The following is a 19,083-nucleotide window of genomic DNA, read 5'->3' as shown; positions in this document are numbered from 1 at the left end:
GCTCTGGCACAAACCCGGCGACACGGAGGTGGCACGGGCAGGAGCGGACTGAACGTGTCGGTTTCTCACTTTTTGGATTTTAGAAGGGCATGACATGCCTATATTTGTGTCTCCCTCTCCTTTTACTCCTCCACCTCTTTTCTTTTCGCATGACTATATGTACTTGTCACTTTTCCATGTGTTAGTTGTGTCTTCTGAGCAGTTTGTCAGCTTTTGGACACCTTTGAAGGTGTTTTCTATGTGTTTCTATGTGTTTTTGTTTGCCTGCCATTGGTTTTAACGGTGTTCGAAGGTGTTCGACGAACAGTTCGACGAACAGTTCGGCGAACACACGGGTGTTCGACGAACCGAACCGAACTCGAACACTACGGGGGTGGCTCAACACTAGTGATTAGTGATTCCACTGTGCCATGAACCGGAGAGTGCCTGGAGGGGCGTAATTAAGTATCTGCCCGATCCGACCAAGGTCGCACGACGGCATACGACGCCAGTGCACCAGGGAGGAACCGAGCAGAGGGACCAGGTGCCACTCCAGGTCAGACCCCGGACACGGCTGTTGACCCACACCGGGGAATACAGGGACAGGCAGGCTAAAGCGCAGGCTGGGTTGGGTCCAGTACAGACTGGGAGACGGGTTCAGAACCGCAGGTGCGGTAGACAAGGCCGAGCAGAGCAAAACCGCAGACGCGGTGGACAAGGCCGAGCAGAGCAAAACCTCAGACGTGGTGGACAAGGCCGAGCAGAGCAAAACCGCAGACGCGGTGGACAAAGCCGAGCAGAGCAAAACCACAGATGCGGTGGACAAGGCCGAGCAGAGCAAAACCGCAGACGCGGTGGACAAGGCCGAGCAGAGCAAAACCACAGACGCGGTGGACAGGGCCGAGCAGAGCAAAACCACAGACGCGGTGGACAAGGCCAAGCAGAGCAAAACCGCAGACATGGTAGACAAGGCTGAGCAGAGCGAAACCGCAGGCGCGGTAGACAAGGCTGAGCAGAGCGAAACCGCAGACGCGGTGGACAGGGCCGAGCAGAGCAAAACCGCAGATGCGGTGGACAGGGCTGAGCAGAGCAAAACTGCAGACGCGGTGGACAGGGCTGAGCAGAGCAAAACCGTAAGTGCGGTGGACAAGGCTGAGCAGGCAGGAACCGACGAAACGGTAAGTAAGACAGGACAGAGATAAATTGCTAAAGCGGTAAACAAAGACAAAGCAAAGGGGACAGGGCTCTGTTCACACGGAACAGACTGGAAAAGAAAGGCAGAACCAGATACACACAAGGTACTTGCAAAGAAGTAGCGAAAGGACTCCAACTCACAAACGGAAGTACAATGACAACGAGTAGAAGTTAGGTGCAGGTTCAGACTCTACAGAAAAAGGGAGCAAACGGACATAAAGACAAAACAGGTAAGAAGCTAGGAGACAGTTCAGACAAGAACAGTTACGGCAACAAAATGCAGGAACGAGCCTAAGTAAAGCCAAGTGCTGGTTCAGACACTGCAGAAAAAGGGAGCAAACGGACATAAAGACCAAACAGGTAAGAAACTAGGAGACAGTTCAGACAGGAACTGTACTGCAACAAATACAGGAGCGAGTCTGAGTATGCGGCCCCCAGAGGGCGAGACGAACAGGCTAGGAGCGTGTTCAGACAGGCCTGGAAATACAGCCTGCAGGAAAGCAGACAGACAGCTGGCTAGAGTGCACAGACAGGATACAGTTCAGACACGGGAACTGATACCGTAAGGCAGGAAACATAGACAGGACCTGGCACATCAGTGACAAGAAGCCAACTGACAGAACAAGATGCTCAGGCATGGTTTCCAAGGAGGAGCTGGTTTAAATACCAGGTGACAGATAGCAATAGGCTGAGGACGCATTAGGGGTGTGTCTGCAGCAGCTACAAGAACCAGGAAGTTCAGCGGGTGTCGCCCTAAGCAGCCAGAGCAGAGCAAAGCAGACAGTATGGAAAGAAGCTAGAGTGGCAGTCTGGACTGGAAATCAAGTGCGCGCTCTTGCACAGTGGGAGATGGACCACTATGCAAGGACGCCGCCAGGTAGGTTACACTCGTCTTCCACTTCCGCACCCTGGTCCTCCTCCTGACTTTCTGGCAATTGTGTCTCATCATCGTCCACCTCTTGTGACACTTTCCCATCGTCGCCTTCATGTGACCCTGGCTGCTCAAATATTTGGGCATCGCTACATGCAATCTCCTCTTGCCCTGCTTCAAGTGGACCGGGTGAGAGACCCGAATCTATAAATGGTAAAGTGAACAGCTCTTCGGAGTGTCCAAGTGTGGGATCAGTTGTCTCTGGGCACTCGGCATGGTGGGAGGAAGGAGGTTCAGGGTGAGGAATATGCGGTCCAGACTCACAGCTATTGAGACTTGACCATGTGGAAGACAAGTTGGTGGTGGCGGTGGCTAAGTGACTGGAAGCATTATCTGCTATCCAACCAATAACCTTTTCACACTGCTCTGTGTTCAATAGTGGTGTTTTGCGGTCCCCTATTAATTGGGACAGGAAGGTCGGGACGTTGATGCTGTTTCTTGAGAAACTGCCATAACAAGTGAAGACTGAGAGGAGGGGGCATCTTTGCATGCAGTATGCACAGGGGATTGCCTTGCACACACAACAGGGGGTTCTATTGCACGCACAACAGTGGAAGAAGCAGTGGTGACTCCCGCTGACACTGGTCGTGGACCCTGGGGTTCACCCCACAAAGTCGGGTGCTTTGCTGCCATGTGCCTGATCATGCTGGTGGTGGTCAGGCTCATAGTTTTGTCACCCCTGCTGATGCTGGCATGGCAGGTGGTACAAATGGCGTTTTTGAGGTTATCAGCAGAGTCTTAAAAAAAAATTCCAGACTCGGAAGACCTACCGGTTGTACTGGCAACGTCCCTCGTGTTGGTGTTACGGGGAACTGCTGCCTGCCTTCTGTGTGCGGCCACCACACTGTTTCTTCCTGCCTGTTGGGGTACTCTGCCTCCCTCACCCTGTGTGCTGCTGGCCTCGCTCTGCATGTCCTCCTGCCACGTGGGGTCAGTTACTAGATCATCCACCACCTCCTCCTCTTCCACTTGCGCACCACGATCCTCCTCCTCACTTCCTGGCAATTGTCCACCTCTTGTGACAAATTGCCAGCGTCGACTTCCTGTGGCCGTTCAAATATTTGGGCATCGCTACATGGGATCTCCTCTTCCACCACTTCAAGCGGAGCAGGCGAGGGGCACAAATCTGGAAATGGACCAGTGAACAGCTCTTCAGATTGTCCAAGTGTGCGATCAGTTGCTGTCTGACGACACTCGGCATGGTGGAAGGAAGGAGCATCAGGGTGAGGAGGAGTATGCGGTCGAGACTCACGGCTACTAAAACTTGACCATGTAGAAGACAGACCGGAGGTGGTGGTGCCCAGGTAACTGGAAGTATTATCTGCTATCCAATTAATAACCTGTTCACACTGATCAGTTCGCAATACTGGTGTTGTTCTGTGCTTCCCTAGTAATTCGGTCAAGAAGTGGCAGCGAGAAGATGTGGCTGTTATTTGTGGCACATTTTCACCTTGGCCACGGCCCCGTCCTCTGCACGGACCATCACCAGAACGTCCAGTTCCACGTCCCTTGCCATGCGCCTTGCCCATTGTAAAGTAAGTAAAATAGCTTACACTCGCACTATCAATGGAAAAAGGGTAATAAAAAGTAGATTAGAACCGTGGAAGAGGAAAACCACAGTTCTATTTCTCTGGCCTACACCCGACTCTTTTAAACAATCTGAACAATCAGGGAGAAACTACTACTGTTTTTCTTTATGGAAAAAATACCAAAAGCTGAATAATAGAGATTTTTTACCGTGGAATGGCAAAACCACAGTTATTGTTTACTGGGGTATACCAGACAATTTTAAATAGATATATTTGCAGCTGAACAGTGAGCGACACACTCAAACTGTTTTTTTTTTTAGGTAAAAATGGCCCAAAAGTGGATAATACAGAGGTTTGATCCGTGGAACTGCAAAACCACAGTTCTATTTCTCGGGCCTACGCCAGAATATTTTAAACAGATATATTGGTGTCTGAACAATCAGGAGACACTATTACAGTTTTTCTTTATGGCAAAAAATGCCAAAAGCAGGATAATACAGAGATTTGACCCGTGGAACTGCAAAACCACAGTTCTATTTCTCGGGCCTACACCAGACTATTTTCAACAGATATATTTGTGTCTGAACAATCAGGAGACACTATTACGGTTTTTCTTTACGCCAAAAAATTACAAAAGCAGGATAATACAGAGATTTTTTACCGTGGAACAGCAAAACCACAGTTATAATTTACTGGTGTATACCAGACTTTTCTAAATATATATATTTGCGGCTGAACAGTGAGCGACACACTCAAACTGTTTTTTTTTTTTCGGTACAAATGGCCCAAAAGTGGATAATACAGAGGTTTGAACTGTGGAACTGCAAAACCACACTTCTGTTTCTCTGTCCTACACCAGACTATTTTAAACAGATATATTTGTGTCTGAACTGTCACAGACACACTTTTTTTTTTTGGGGGGGGGGGGGACACCAAAAGGTTAATAAGACGGGTATTTGTACAGTGTGAAGGAGGAAAAAAAAAAAAAGAGGATTTAGATGAAAAAAAAAGGATTTTTCCTGGAGCTAAGTCCAGAAATTTCAGCAACAGGAGCACACAGGACTGTAATGCAGAGTTTGCTGGTATAACCACTGCATCTCCTATACAGCCTGCCTGCCTGATATTTGGGATGGATATTAGTCCTGAGAAGGACTGTTTGTTTGATTTGGCTGCCTTTACAGACCCTAAACTAACTATTTTGCAGTATAAATCTCTCCCTAGCTCAGCAGCGCTTTCCCTACACTAGCTGATCCGGAGCGACTGTGTCCAAGATGGTGGCGCCCGGTTTTAAATTCTCGAGGTAACGCTGTGCGGCCAGCCAATCAATGTAATGCCCACAACCAACATGGCTGCGGCATTACAGTGACTGGCTGGCAATCCCTGCATGTTCATTGGCTCTGTAAAGAGCGCCAAACATGCAGGGCGGAGACCCGAGCTCCTGCCCGAGTAACCCGAAAATGCTCGGTGCTCGCCGAACATCCCAAGTAGCGTGATGCTCGGGCGAGTACCGAGCAGTGTCGAGCATGTTCGCTCAACACTAGTTATGTGTACTGATGAGAAATTACACAAAGAAAAAGTATTGAACGTGCTTACTGACATTTAATTACCGTATTTTTCGGACTATAAGACACACTTTATTCCTCCAAAATTTTGGAGGAAAGTGAGGGGTGCGTCTTATAGTCCGGATGTACCTTGTAGTGTGGCTGTGGGGGTAAGTGTGGAGCGGCAGTGGCAGAGGAGCGGGTCACAGGAGGCAGGTGCCGGCTGCTGCTGCTAAAACTGTGCCCGCTGTTAAAGAAAATGAATATTCACGGCTCCCCACCCTATAAACCTGCTGGCCTCTATGCGCTGAAGCCTGCCCCAAGAGGTGGGACTATGGGAGTGGAGAGTTGTGAATATTCATTCTCTTTAATAGCGGGCACACTGTTAGTGACTCCTGCAGCTACTGAGCGATCATGTGTGCCTGCTATTAAAGAGAATGAATATTCACTGCTCTCCACGCACATAGTCCCTCCCACCTCTATGCACTGAAGCTGACGCCGAGAGGTGGGCGGTACTATGGGAGAGGAGAGCAATGAATATTTATTCTCTTTAATAGCGGGCACATGTGATCGCCCAGCCGCTGCAGCTAACAGTGTGCCCACTATTAAAGAAAATGAATATTCACTGCTCCACACGGGCATGGGGAGCAGTGAGTATTTCGGTAGCTGACCTCGGAGTGTGGGGGCGCATGGCAGTGACATCATGCGCTGCTTACATATCAGGATGTGGATGGGATGGTGGCCATGCATACCAGGATGGGGATGAGATGGAAACCATGTATACCATGATGGGAATGGGATGGAGGCTATGTATATCATGATGTGGATGGGACAGAGGCCAGGTATACCAGGATGGGCATGTGATGGAGGCCATGTATACCAAGATGAGGATGGAGGCCATGTATACCAGGATGGGGGGGGCCATGTATACCAGGATGGGGGCCATTTATATCACGATAGGGGGCCATGTACACATTATATCTATCTATATATATATCTATATATATATATCTATATATATATATATATATATATATAAATATACACACACACACACACACACATACACACACCAGAATGGGGGACATAAGTACAGAATTGGAAGACATTACCACTATAACAGTGTCAGCAGCAGATCCCCCCATAACAGTGCATCATGACCACATTTTTGGCTTCAATTTTTTAAATATTTTCCTCCTCTAAAACCTAGGTGCGTCTTATGGTCCAGTGCGTGTTATAGCCAAAAAAATAAGGCAACACTTTGTACAAAAGCCTTTGTTGGTGATGACAGCTTCAATACGCCTACTGTAAGGAGAAACTAGTTGCATGCCTTGCTCAGGTGTGATTTTGGACCATTCTTCCACACAAACAAATAAATAAGTAATATCCACTGTATAAATTATATTTATATATACAGTACATATATATATATATATATATATATATATATATATATATATATATATACACACACACATACATACATAAATACACACATATACATCATATATTCTGACAAAGACACTGGCAAAGTGATGGAGGGGAGGTATGTTTCACTGAGGCCATTAGCTTCAGTGATTTGAAACCCAGAAGTTTTGCTTCAGCACACTAAGTGTTGAGAGGGGTTAAGAGGCCATTTTAAGGGCAGAGTTTTTGAGAACAACCATAGAGCGGGTGGGAGGTTGTTCTCCATATCTCCACCTCAGGGTGTGATCTGGGGTTTAAATAGATGGCCTGGTCAGGCATTCAGTGTATCTGGAGAGGCTAGCTCCAGAGAAAAAGGAGCTTGTGTTTGTGCTAACCTGAACTGTGTGTTTTTGCTAACTCTGAGAGGGCAGATTCCTGCAGACGTATGGACTATGCTATACATTTTCTTTTGCTTTGCCGTTATGCCACAAGGGCCATGTTTATTTCGCTAAACTTTACATTGGTTTATGTCGTATTTTAATAAACCAACATGAAATTTAAAGAGACAGCATTCCTGTGTCTACCTCCGTGTGCAGCTGAGTGAGCCGATCTACCACAATATGTATATTCATACAATACTATGCAACAGTTTTACACAGGTGTGGTGAAAATGCTGAAAATTAAGAGCGATTTTCAAAAATATGTTAATAGTTTTTATGAATTAACAAAATGCAAAGACCACAAGATAACTCTAAATCAAATCAATATTTGTGTGATCAGCCTTTGCCTTCAAAACAGCATCCATTTTTCTAGGTATTGTAAGATGGCTGCCGGACATGTCCTTGAGGGGAGATATGCATCGCTGAAGTTGGCAGCTTCAGTGATGTAAAACCGGGAAAGCATGCTCCAGCACACATAGTGCTGAGAGGGTTAATAGGGCATATCAGGGACGGTTTTTACGAGCAGTCATAAGAGATGGGTGGGAGTGGCTGCTCACATATCCCCACCCCGGGGCATGGTTTGTTGTAAATAAAATGGAGGCCAAGTGTCTCATTTGGTGTCTGTGTCTGGAGATGTGTGGATCTCCAGTGTGTTGGTCTGTGCTAAGGCCACGAGAACTGGACACTGAACTCTAGTGGATGAACCCGCACCATTGCACAGACATTTTCTTGTGTTTTCCCGGTGTGCCGGAAAAGGCTGTCTTTTTGTTTGCCTATGCTAAGCGGTTTATGAAGTCAGAATAAACCTGCCTGAACATTTTTATGAAAACGTTTCCTGTTCCTACCTGAACCATGGCTGAGTGAGTACCAAACCCCTACAGTACACATGCACAGTTTTTGAAAGAACTTTTCAGGGAGATTGTTCCAAACATCTCGGAGAACTATCCACTAATCGTCCATGGATGTTGGCTTATGCAAATTCTTCTGTCTTTTCATGTAATCTCAGACAGACTCGATGATGTTGCCTTCCAAGACTCTTTGTTCTTCTTAACTTTGAAAATAGTTCTTCATGACCTTGGCTGTATGTTCAGGATTATTGTCCTGCTGCAGAATGAATATGGAGCCATTCAAATTCCCTCTAATGATATTGAATGATGGAAGAGTATCTGCTGATATTTTTCAGCATTGATGATACCATTAATCCTGACTAGTGATGGGCGAGCACTAAAATGCTTGGGTACTCGATGCTCGGGTCGAGCAAATTGGAATACTCGGGTGCTCGACCTGAGCAATGAGCCCAATGTAAGTCTATGGGAAACTTGAGCATTTTTCAGGCGGCTCCCCGGCGGTCTGCAGAGGGCCTAAAAATTGCCCAAATCGATTGGAACAGTGCTCAAATGACATGGGAACAGCATGGGGAAGACCCCTGGAAGCATTTCTGACTCCCAGGTCACTGCTGTCAACAACATTGTCAGAGGTATTATGCCACTTTACGGACTCACAATAAAACATACAAAAAAAGAAACCAAAATGGATTTTCCTGAGAAATATGTTGAGGAACATCCTTTCCAGGGTAATGACTTGTATATAAGGCAAAATAAATACCCAAAACCAAAAATACTCCTCCACACCTTGGGCTATGTTCACAAGTAGCGTTTTTGTTGCGTTTTTGCAGTTTTGTATTGCTTTCAACCAAGACAAATGCATTCACTGGGAAATGTCATTTTAACATTTTACAACCTTATCTGGCCATGTGGTGTGTGACACATCATCAGACACATGCATACAGTGCTGAAAAGACATGGGAACAGCATGGAGAAGACCCCTGAAAGCATCTCTGACTTCCAGGTCGCTGCTTAAAAGTGTTCCCATCATAAGTGATCCTTGGCGCATGAGAAAATGCCTCCCGCCATCCATCTGTCGTTGCAGACTTGCAACAATCACCGTCCACGTCCTTGTCCCAGTGCAGCGTTCAGCTGTCCCTACCCCATTTCTTGGAATGCTAGCGCAAGTATGCAGTCAGCCACCTACCCACCCACAGGCTGCAATACTATATTGCCAAATTTTTGACAGCTGCTTGCACTTGAAAAGTGGCCTTTTAGGCTTGTGGAGGCAGAAGCTGTCCACAATCTTATGGCGGCGACCGGGTATCCATACTCGGTCCCCAGCCGCCACTATTTGTCCTGGTGTCGTCTCCGCCTTCCACAAGCATGGGTCCTACAACATTACCCATGCCATCCCCAGTGAACTTACTGGGAAAGACTGCCTACCCACAAAAACGTGGTTAAGTGAATGTGGCCAGGGACGGTACGGAGCCAGTCCACAGCTTTTTTTGCTGAGAGTTGTATTTCACCACAGCCATATTCTTTAGCTCGGTGAAAGGACTTGGGAAACCATATCTACTCCAGCTGTCATTTCTCCCAGGAAGACCTCTAAAGCTGCTTTCACTTGAAATGTGGCCTTTTAGGCTTGTGTAGGCGGAAGATTTTCACAACCTCATGCTGGCAGCGGCCGGGTGTCCATACTCGGTCCCCAGCCGCCACTATTTCTCCCGGTATCGTCTCCGCCTTCCACAAGCACGGGTACCACAACATTACCCGTGCACTCCCCAGTGCACTTACTGGGAAGGACCGCCTAACCACAAACACGTGGACAGGTGAATGTGGCCAGGGACGGTACGGAGCCAGTCCACAGCTTTTTTTGCTGAGAATTGTATTTCACCACAGCCATATTCTTTAGCTCGGTGAAAGGACTGGCATAGAGGGAAACAGTATCTACTCTGGGTGTCATTTCTCCCAGGAAGTCCTCTAATGAAGCTTGTTGCAGAAGCAATGGCAGCCCGTCCAACATCAGCTCGCACTTGTCGGTGGTGCTTCGACACAAAAACATCTTTCTTTGTGCCTTTAATTTCATGACTACAGAGTTGGGCAATGGCCTGATCAGCAATGTGGTTTAAGAAACAACATGCATAAGCATGTCCAATCCACATTAGAAAAGCGGCCATAGAGTGACCGGGAACCTTCTCACACACTTTTCTTAGCCAGGGATGCTTCTCGGCAGGGTTGGACGGACCCACCAGAAAACCAGAGAGTCCTCCGATGGGCCCTGGCTTCTCCTTCAGGAGAGTTCATAGTGCCGAGGGGGGGCCATGATGATGATAGAGGCCACCATCTGATTAGTTTTCTGTTACTTGGAGTGCAAGCACAAGTATGCAGCCAGCCAACCACTGACAGGATGCAATACTAAACTGCCAGATTTCTGGGCAGTTACTTGCACGTGAAATGTGGCCTTTTAGGCTCATGGAGGCAGAAGCTTTTCACAACCTCATGCCGGCGGCGGCCGGTGTCCATACTTGGTCCCCAGCAGCCACTATTTCTCCCTGTATCGTCTCCGCCTTCTACAAGCGCGGGACCGTGAACATTACTGCTGTTACTTTTCTGTGGGAATCTGCTTGCCTCCTACCAACCTGGAACATTTCCAGTAAACTATGGTACGACACCATGGTATTAGCACTGCCCCCAGTACCAGTAGCGAAGCCATCCCCAATTTCCTTATCAGGAATTTTATTTGGTAGACTGAGTGGCTGCCCAAATACATTAGTTTCTCACAAAGGAGCTGAAGATAGAGTGGCAGTAGGTGCAAGTAGATATCAGAGGGTGAACGGTCGCACATTAGATCAGTGGTTAGCACTGAAGCCTTGCAGCGCTGGGATCCTGGGTTCAAATCCCAGCAAGGACATCTGCAAGGATTTTGTATGCTCTGCCCGTGTTTGTGTGGGTTTCCACCTCCATAGAAAGCAGCCATAGAGTGTCCGGGAACCTTCCCACACACTTTTCTTAGCCAGGACTGCTTCTCGGCACCGTTGGACGGTCCCACCAGAGAATCCTCTGGTGTGCCCTGGCTTCTACATCAGGAGAGTTCATGATAGCGCTAACTTTGCAGCTGCTATGGGGCTCTTGAGCAGGGGAGAAAGGTGAGCCCTCAGAATCAAATCTTCTGGTGGGCCCAATGTTTTTCAATCTGAAACAGCTTCTCAGTGGGAGTTGTATTTCACCACAGCCATATTCTTTAGATCGGTGAAAGGACTGGCATAGACAGAAACAGTATCTACTCTGGCTGTCATTTCTCCGTCACCAGTTTCCTGTTATGATATGCTACAAGCACTAAGGAAAGACAGGAGATCTGTCCCTACAATAGAACTAAGCTAGATCCCTACAATGTAACAGGGAACTTGATCCTGCGATCCGACCCGCTAAAGTCCTCAGCTAGTCTGAACAAAGACCTATAGATGTGAGGGAGGGTTCCTTACAAGAACTAGGGACTGGGAGAAAGATGGACACCTCCTAGCAGAAATTGTAGCAGTAAAAAGACAAACAAACAACATAGAACATAGAGGTCAAAAGACCTAGCTAAACTGACTGAGAAAAGTAATAAAGCACCTGGCTAGCTTAAGAGTAGAAATTACAATGAAGTCCAGCAAGGCCAGAAGGGCGGAGCAGGATTAAATAGGCAAAAAAGGTCATGTGACCGGCATAATAGAAAAAACCTAACAGGAGAGTTCTAACAGTACCCCCTCTTCTATGAGGATCCTCCGGATCCCCTAGGCCCAGGCTTATCAGGAAACCTCTTGTGAAACGCTCTGACAAGTCTGGAAGCAGAAACATCATCCGCCCTCACCCATGAGTTATCCTCGGGACCGAAACCCTTCCAAGCGACGAGATACTGCAAACTCCCTCTATACCGTCTAGAATTAAGGATGCGGGAAATTTCATATTCCCCGTCCTCCACCACCGGAGGAACAGTGGCAGTGGCGTCTCTATCTGATACATCAGCTTTTTTCAATAGAGAAACATGAAACACCGGATTAATCTTCCAGGAGGTGGGAACCTCCAACCTAACAGCAGATTGGTTAACTACCTGAAGCACCTTAAAGGGCCCTACAAACTTGGGACCCAATTTTTTAGAAGGAATCCTCAACCGCAGATTCTTAGAGGACAACCAAACCATGTCACCAACCGTAAACAAAACCTCTTGACGTTTCCTGTCAAAGTACCTCTTAGATTTTTTGTTAGCCTCCTGAAGATTACCACGCACATCGGTAGAAACTCTTTCCAAATCACCGGAAAAACTCTCCTCCTCAGGCACAGCCGATACCAATTTGGAGAATGACCCAAAAGACGGATGTCTCCCAGAACAATAAAAAAAAGGGCGAACACCCAGCAGAAGAGGATGTATGGTTGTTAAGAGCAAATTCAGCAAGCGGCAGAAACTCAGACCACCCCTCTTGATTGTCTGCCACAAAACAACGCAAGAACTGCTCAACATCCTGGTTCTTCCTTTCTGTCTGGCCATTAGACTCAGGATGATATCCAGATGAAAATGACAAATGAACTCCCAACCTGTCACAAAAGGCACGCCAAAAACGAGCCACGAACTGAGGTCCCCTATCAGAAACAATGTCAGTAGGAACACCATGGAGTCTGACAATCTCCTTGACAAAGGCCTTAGCGAGTGTCTTAGCGCAGGGCAGTTTGATGAAGGGAACCAAGTGACACATCTTGCTAAAACGGTCCACGACCACCCAGATGACCGTGAAACCCTCAGAGGGGGGAAGGTCAGTAATAAAGTCCATAGCCAGATGTGTCCAAGGTGCACTAGGAACCTCCAGAGGGCAAAGCAACCCCTCAGCAGGAGTATGTGAAGACTTAGATCTAGCACACACAGTACATTGACGCACCCACTTAATGACTTCCTTCTGCCATCAATGCCACCAAAAACTGCGACCCACAAGTCTCTTGGTCTCAGAAATTCCTGGATGACCTGCAAACCGAGACTCATGACACTCAACAAACAAATCTCTCCTAAAGGTCCTAGGCACAAACAACCTCCCATGGGGAGTGTTAGATGGGGCATTCTCCTGTGCTTTAAGAATCTCATCTTCCAAAACGGAGTCCAATGCAGCAATCACAACACCTTCTTATAAAATGCTCTCCTCCTCAGCACTGACCATGGGAGAAAAGCTGCGAGACAAAGCATCAGCTTTAACATTCTTGGTACCCGGGATGTAAGTAACGGAAAAATTAAACCGCGAAAAAAAAAGTGCCCACCTAGCCTGACGGGCATTCAAGCGCTTAGCAGCATCAAGATAGATCAGATTTTTATGATCAGTGAAAACCTGAATGGGAAAATCAGCACCTTCCAAGAGATGACGCCAGTGTTCAAATGTGAGTTTAATAGCCAGCAATTCCCGATTACCAATATCGTAATTAAGTTCAGTCTCAGAAAATTTTTTTGAAAAAAAGGCACAGGGATGTACTCCATCCTTGTTTTCCTGAGACAACACCGCACCGACCCCCACAGAAGAAGCATCAACCTCAACCAAAAACGGCTTAGTCACATCAGGCTGCATAAGGATGGGGGCAGAGCTGAACCTCTCCTTTAGAAACACAAAAGCTTCAATGGCCTCAGTAGTCCACTGAACCGTATTAGAACCTTTCCTGGTGAGATCGGTCAGTGGTTTAACAATAATAGAAAAGTTTTTAATGAATTTTCTGTAATAATTGGCGAAACCCAAAAACCTCTGTATCAATTTCAAACCAATAGGCCTAGGCCATTCCTGCACAGCTTGAACTTTCACCGGGTCCATCTCAAAGCCCTCGCTGGAGATAATGTAGCCCAAAAAACTAATTCTCTGTACAGCGAACTCACATTTCTCCAGCTTAGCAAAAAGCGAATTGTCAATCAATAACTGCAATACCTCACGTACGCTCCGCCAATGAGACTCCAGGTCCGGCGAATAAATCAAAATGTCATCCAAATACACAACCACATTTTTGCCGATCAAAGGTCTAAGGATGTCATTAATAAGATTCTGAAAAAATGCTGGTGCATTGGTAAGACCAAAAGGCATAACCAGATTCTCAAAATGACCCACAGGAGTGTTAAAAGCAGTCTTCCATTCATCACCCTCCTTCATGCGTAACAAATTGTATGCCTCCCGGAGATCAATTTTAGAGAACCACTTGGCCCCCACTAACTGGTTAAACAAATCAGCAATCAATGGCAGTGGGTAGGGATTGAGTACAGTAATTTTATTAATCTCGCGAAAGTCCAAACAAGGACGTAAACCGCCGTCCTTTTTTTAAACAAAAAAAAATCCAACAGCCACAGGTGACTTAGAGGGTCTGATATGACCGGCGGCCAAGCTCGTCTGTATGTATTCCTCCAAAGCCTTTCTCTCAGGAATAGTAAGATTAAATAAACGACTTTTAGGAAGAGTCGCTCCAGGGACAAATTCAATGGTACAATCATAGTCTCTATGGGGAGGCAAAATTTGCGACTCCTCCTCAGAAAAAACTTTCCAAAAATCCTGAATAGGTACAGGTAATTCCCCTTTATCCACAGCAGCAATGCGCCCGTTACAACACTTGTCATAACACTTAGGGCTCCAGGACTTAATTTCATTGGTAGACCAATCCAGTACAGGATTGTGCAATTTTAACCAGGGCAACCCCAAAACTACTGGAGAAGGCAAATTATTTAATACCACCAAATCCAAATTTTCTTGGTGAATACCATTAATAGTGAGGGGAAATTCATAAACCTTGTGAGTAACACATTTCAAGGGAGAGCCATCGACAGAAACCACGGCAATAGGGGATGACAAAGGTTTGGGTTTTAAATAAAGTTTTTCCAAGAATCCCCCATCAATCACATTCAGAGTAGAACCACAATCCACAAATACCTGAAATTCAATTAATTCTTCCTGAGCTGCGGAAGTAGCCGAAAGAAATACACCCTTAGTGTTTAAACAGGCTATACGGGCGTAACTGACCTTTTTTTTTCTTTGTTCATACGAAGCACACAGTTCTTAATGAAATGGTCAGATTTCCCGCAATAAAAGCACAAACCTTCAGAAAACCTGCGGTCTTTTTCCTGAGAGCGGGGTGACATCGCCCCATTCTCCATCGGCTCTCCAGTGTCAGTACAGACCCTCTCAAGACTCGGAGCTGACATGGCAGAAGATTTACTCTCATTAACCCTTGCACGCAGTCTCTTATCCACCCGTATAGCTAATTGCATTGCCTCCTGCAAGTTTCCAGGTGTAGGATAAGCAATCAGCAGATCCTTAACCCTTTCACCTAGCCCAGCAAGAAACAAACTTTTCAGAGCTGAATCGTTCCACCCCACCTGAGCAGACCACCGACGGAAGTGAGTACAATAATTTTCCACATTACCTGATCCCTGCCTCAAATGTCTCAATTCCGTCTCAGCTGATGAGACACGATCAGGATCATCATACAACAACCCCAAAGCAGAAAAAAAAACTATCCACTGATCTAAAGCACGGATCACTAGGTTGGAGAGAAAAGGCCCATCCCTGAGGTTCTTTGCGCAAAAGTGACATTATGAACCCTATGTGCTGTGATTCATCACCAGAGGATCTGGGTCTCAAACAAAAATACAATAAACAAGCATTTTTAAAGGAAAAAAAAAAAATCTTGTTGTTCACCAAAAAATAAATCAGGCAATCGTACCTTTGGCTCCACAAAATGCGCTCCAGAACAGCTACTCACGTGTTGTTGGAGCTCGGCCACCTCCAGAGAGAGTCCCAGCAGGCGTTGAGCTAAATCCTGAACCGACACCATGATGGAAACTGGAGGTCTTTCCTTAGAGAAATTTTTTGGGCTGGACTTACTGTTATGATCTGCTACAAGCACTAAGGAAAGACAGGAGATCTGTCTCTACAATAGAACTAAGCTAGATCCCTACGATGTAACGGGGAACCTGATCCTGCGATCAGACCCGCTAAAGTCCTCAGCTAGTCTGAACGAAGACCTATAGATGTGAGGGAGGGATCCCTACAAGAACTAGGGACTGGGAGAAAGATGAACACCTCCTAGCAGAAATTGTAGCAGTAAAAAGACAAACAAACAACATAGAACATAGAGGTCAAAAGACCTAGCTAAACTGACTGAGAAAGGTAACAAAGCACCTGGCTAGCTTAAGTGTAGGAATTACAATGAAGTCCAGCAAGGCCAGAAGGGCGGAGCAGGATTAAATAGGCAAAAAAGGTCATGTGACCGGCATAATAGAAAAAACCTAACAGGAGAGTTCTAACAGTTCCGCCCATTGTCACACACGACCATGCCTGGCTGTATGTTCAGCGGTGAGAGCCACTGATCAGGCTGCTGTGTTACAGCTTTCAACAACTCTGCAGCGCTTGGCAGTTTGTCACCTAAGCATTAAGCATGTTATCTTCACCACAGCCTGTTGCCGCTTGGCCAAGGTAGTGCTGCAGTGCTTTCAGCTTGTGACTGATGTGGTCATTTCTGAGATGGAGGAGGAGGTGCAGGAGCTGAACATTGTGATTACATTGAGGTTACATTGGCGACTCTGTTTTTTATACTAAAGAAAGATCCTACTGTTTTCTTGTTGTTATTTTTTAAGACAAATGCATTCATCGGGAAATGTCATTTTAACATTTTACAACCTTATCTGGCAATGTGGTGTGTGACACATCAGACACATCCTGTTTAATTTATGATGAAGGGATTCTGAAAGTCAAAAAGCCTATTTTTATAGGGCCATCAGGCAGAGCTTACTATTTTTAAAAGGCCAGCATTTGGCCCTCGCTATTGTTAGAGAGCCATCAGCCGGCTATGCTTTGTTGTTCCCACTATTAACGAGTGGGTCTCCTATACTGTTAATGCATATGCAGTGACTGCAAGGGCTGCCAAAAATTCGGACGCAACCCAATACCCCTTTTAACAGGCATAGAGGAAGGTCTCAGTAAAAAATGTTTTCCCATTATAAAGGAGAAGGTCTCCGATACTGTTATTGCGTATGCAGCGACAGCAAGGGCTGCCAAAAATTCGGACACAACTCAATACCTATTTGAAGAGACATAGAGGAGGGTCTCAGTAAAAAAAAAATGTTCCCATTATAAAGGAGCGGATCTCCTATAGTGGTAATGCCCATGCTGTGACTGCAAGGACTGCCAAAATTTGGGAAAAACCCCTCTAACAATTTAAAGACACTTAGAGCAGGGCCACAGTAATGAGTACGACATGTTTCCATTAGAAAGGAGCCGGCGTGCTATACAGTTATAGGGTATGCAGTGAGTCCAACGGCTGACCAAATTTAGGAAAAACCCCACAAAGAATTTAAAGACACATAGAGCTGGGCCACAGTAACGAGTACGACATGTTCCCATTAGAAAGGAGAGGGTCTGCTATAGAGTTATAAGGTATGCAGTGAGTCCAACGGCTGACTAAATTTAGGAAAAACCCCACTAACAATTTAAAGACACATAGAGCAGGGCCACAGTAACGAGTACGACATGTTCCTATTAGAAAGGAGAGGGTCTGCTATACAGTTATAGGGTATGCAGTGAGTCCAACCACTGACCAAATTTAGGAAAAACTCCACTAACAATTTAAAAACACATAGAGCAGGGCCACAGTAATGACAAATTCCCATTGAAAAGGAGAGGGTCTCCCATAGTGTTGGCCTATGCAGTGAATGCAAGGGCTGCCAAAAATTGGGAGGCACTCCATCCCCTTGGAAGAGACTTAGAGGGCCTCATAAAAAAATGTTCCCATAAGAAAGGAGCGGGTCTCCTATACTTATAATGCCCATGCACTAAGTGTATGGGCTGACAAGCATTTACCCCTGGGGGGTATACATGAACATACTGTATAAAAAAATTATTTTTACGGGCATCATAAACACCCTTTAAAAAAATGATGTGGGGGTTGCATCATGGACCATGGTCACCCTGGTGATATGGTGGTGGAGGATGAGGAGAAGGAGGAGGACAAGAGCAAATAGCCAAAATCAGGAAGCATTTACCCATGTGTGGGTGTGAAAAGGTGAATGGGAATACACCTCCCAAAAAAAGACACTGGATTTGAGTTTATGTTACGCTGCTATCATTCGGTGATGATGAGAAGTCTGGCCCAATCCAGCCCTTGTTCATTTTTATAAGAGTCAGCCTGTCAGCATTTTCAGTTGACAGGCGGATGCGCTTAATCAGTTATAGAACCCCTGGCAAAAATTATGGAATCACCAGGCTCGGAGGATGTTCATTCAGTTGTTTAATGTTGTTGAAAAAAAGCAGATCACAGACATGGCACAAAACTAAAGTCATTTCAAATGGCAACTTTAGGGCTTTGAGAAACATTAAAAGAAATCAAGATAAAAAATGTGGTACTCAGTAAGGGTCATTTTTTTCAGACCAAGAAGAGGGAAAAAATATGGAATCACTCAATTCTGAGGAAAAAAATATGGAATCATGAAAAACAAACATACAAAAGAACACTCCAATACATCACTAGTATTTTGTTGCACCACCTCTGGCTTTAATAGCAGCTTGCAGTCTCTGAGGCATGGACTTAATGAGTGACAAACAGTACTCTTCATCAATCTGGCTCCAACTTTCTCTGATTGCTGTTGCCAGATCAGCTTTGCAGGTTGGAGTCATTGACCATTTTCTTCAACTTCCACCAAAGATTTTCAATTGGATTGAGATCTGGACTATTTGCAGGCCATGACATCGACCTTGTGTGTCTTCTTTCAAGGAATGTTTTCAATTTTTGCTCTATGGCAGGATGCATTATCATCTTGAAAAATGATGTCATCATCCCCAAACATCCTTTCCATTGATAGGATAAGAAAACTGTCCAAAATATCAATGTAAACTTGGGCATTTATTGAAGATGTAATGACAGCCAGCTCCCTAGTGCCTTTACCTGACATGCAGCCCATATCATCAATAACTGTGGACATTTGCATGTTCTCTTCATGCAGTCATCTTTATAAATCTCATTGGAATGGCACCAAACAAAAGTTCCAGCATCATCACCTTGCCCAATGCAGATTTGCGATTCATTACTCAATATAACTTTCATCCAGTCATCCACATTCCACAATTGCTTTTCCTTAGCCCATTGTAACCTTGTTTTTTTCTGTTTAGGTGTTAATAATGGCTTTTGTTTAGCTTTTCTGTATGTAAATCCCATTTCCTTTAGGCGGTTTCTTACAGTTCGGTCACAGACATT

The 19,083-nt window shown here is 45.7% G+C and overlaps 1 protein-coding gene across 2 annotated transcripts in view; it reads right to left on the bottom strand.

Annotated features, from left to right (window-relative positions):
- Positions 1–19,083, bottom strand: part of SPMIP7 (sperm microtubule inner protein 7) — a 331,337-nt gene that overhangs the window by 67,010 nt on the left and 245,244 nt on the right. The gene's annotated exons all lie outside the window — the stretch shown is intronic.

This window comes from Phyllobates terribilis, unplaced genomic scaffold, assembly GCF_046119375.1.
Source record: "Phyllobates terribilis strain yellow unplaced genomic scaffold, ASM4611937v1 Scaffold_4__5_contigs__length_816908805, whole genome shotgun sequence".
Taxonomy (NCBI): domain Eukaryota; kingdom Metazoa; phylum Chordata; class Amphibia; order Anura; family Dendrobatidae; genus Phyllobates; species Phyllobates terribilis.
This window is presented reverse-complemented; position numbering and strand designations above follow the sequence as displayed.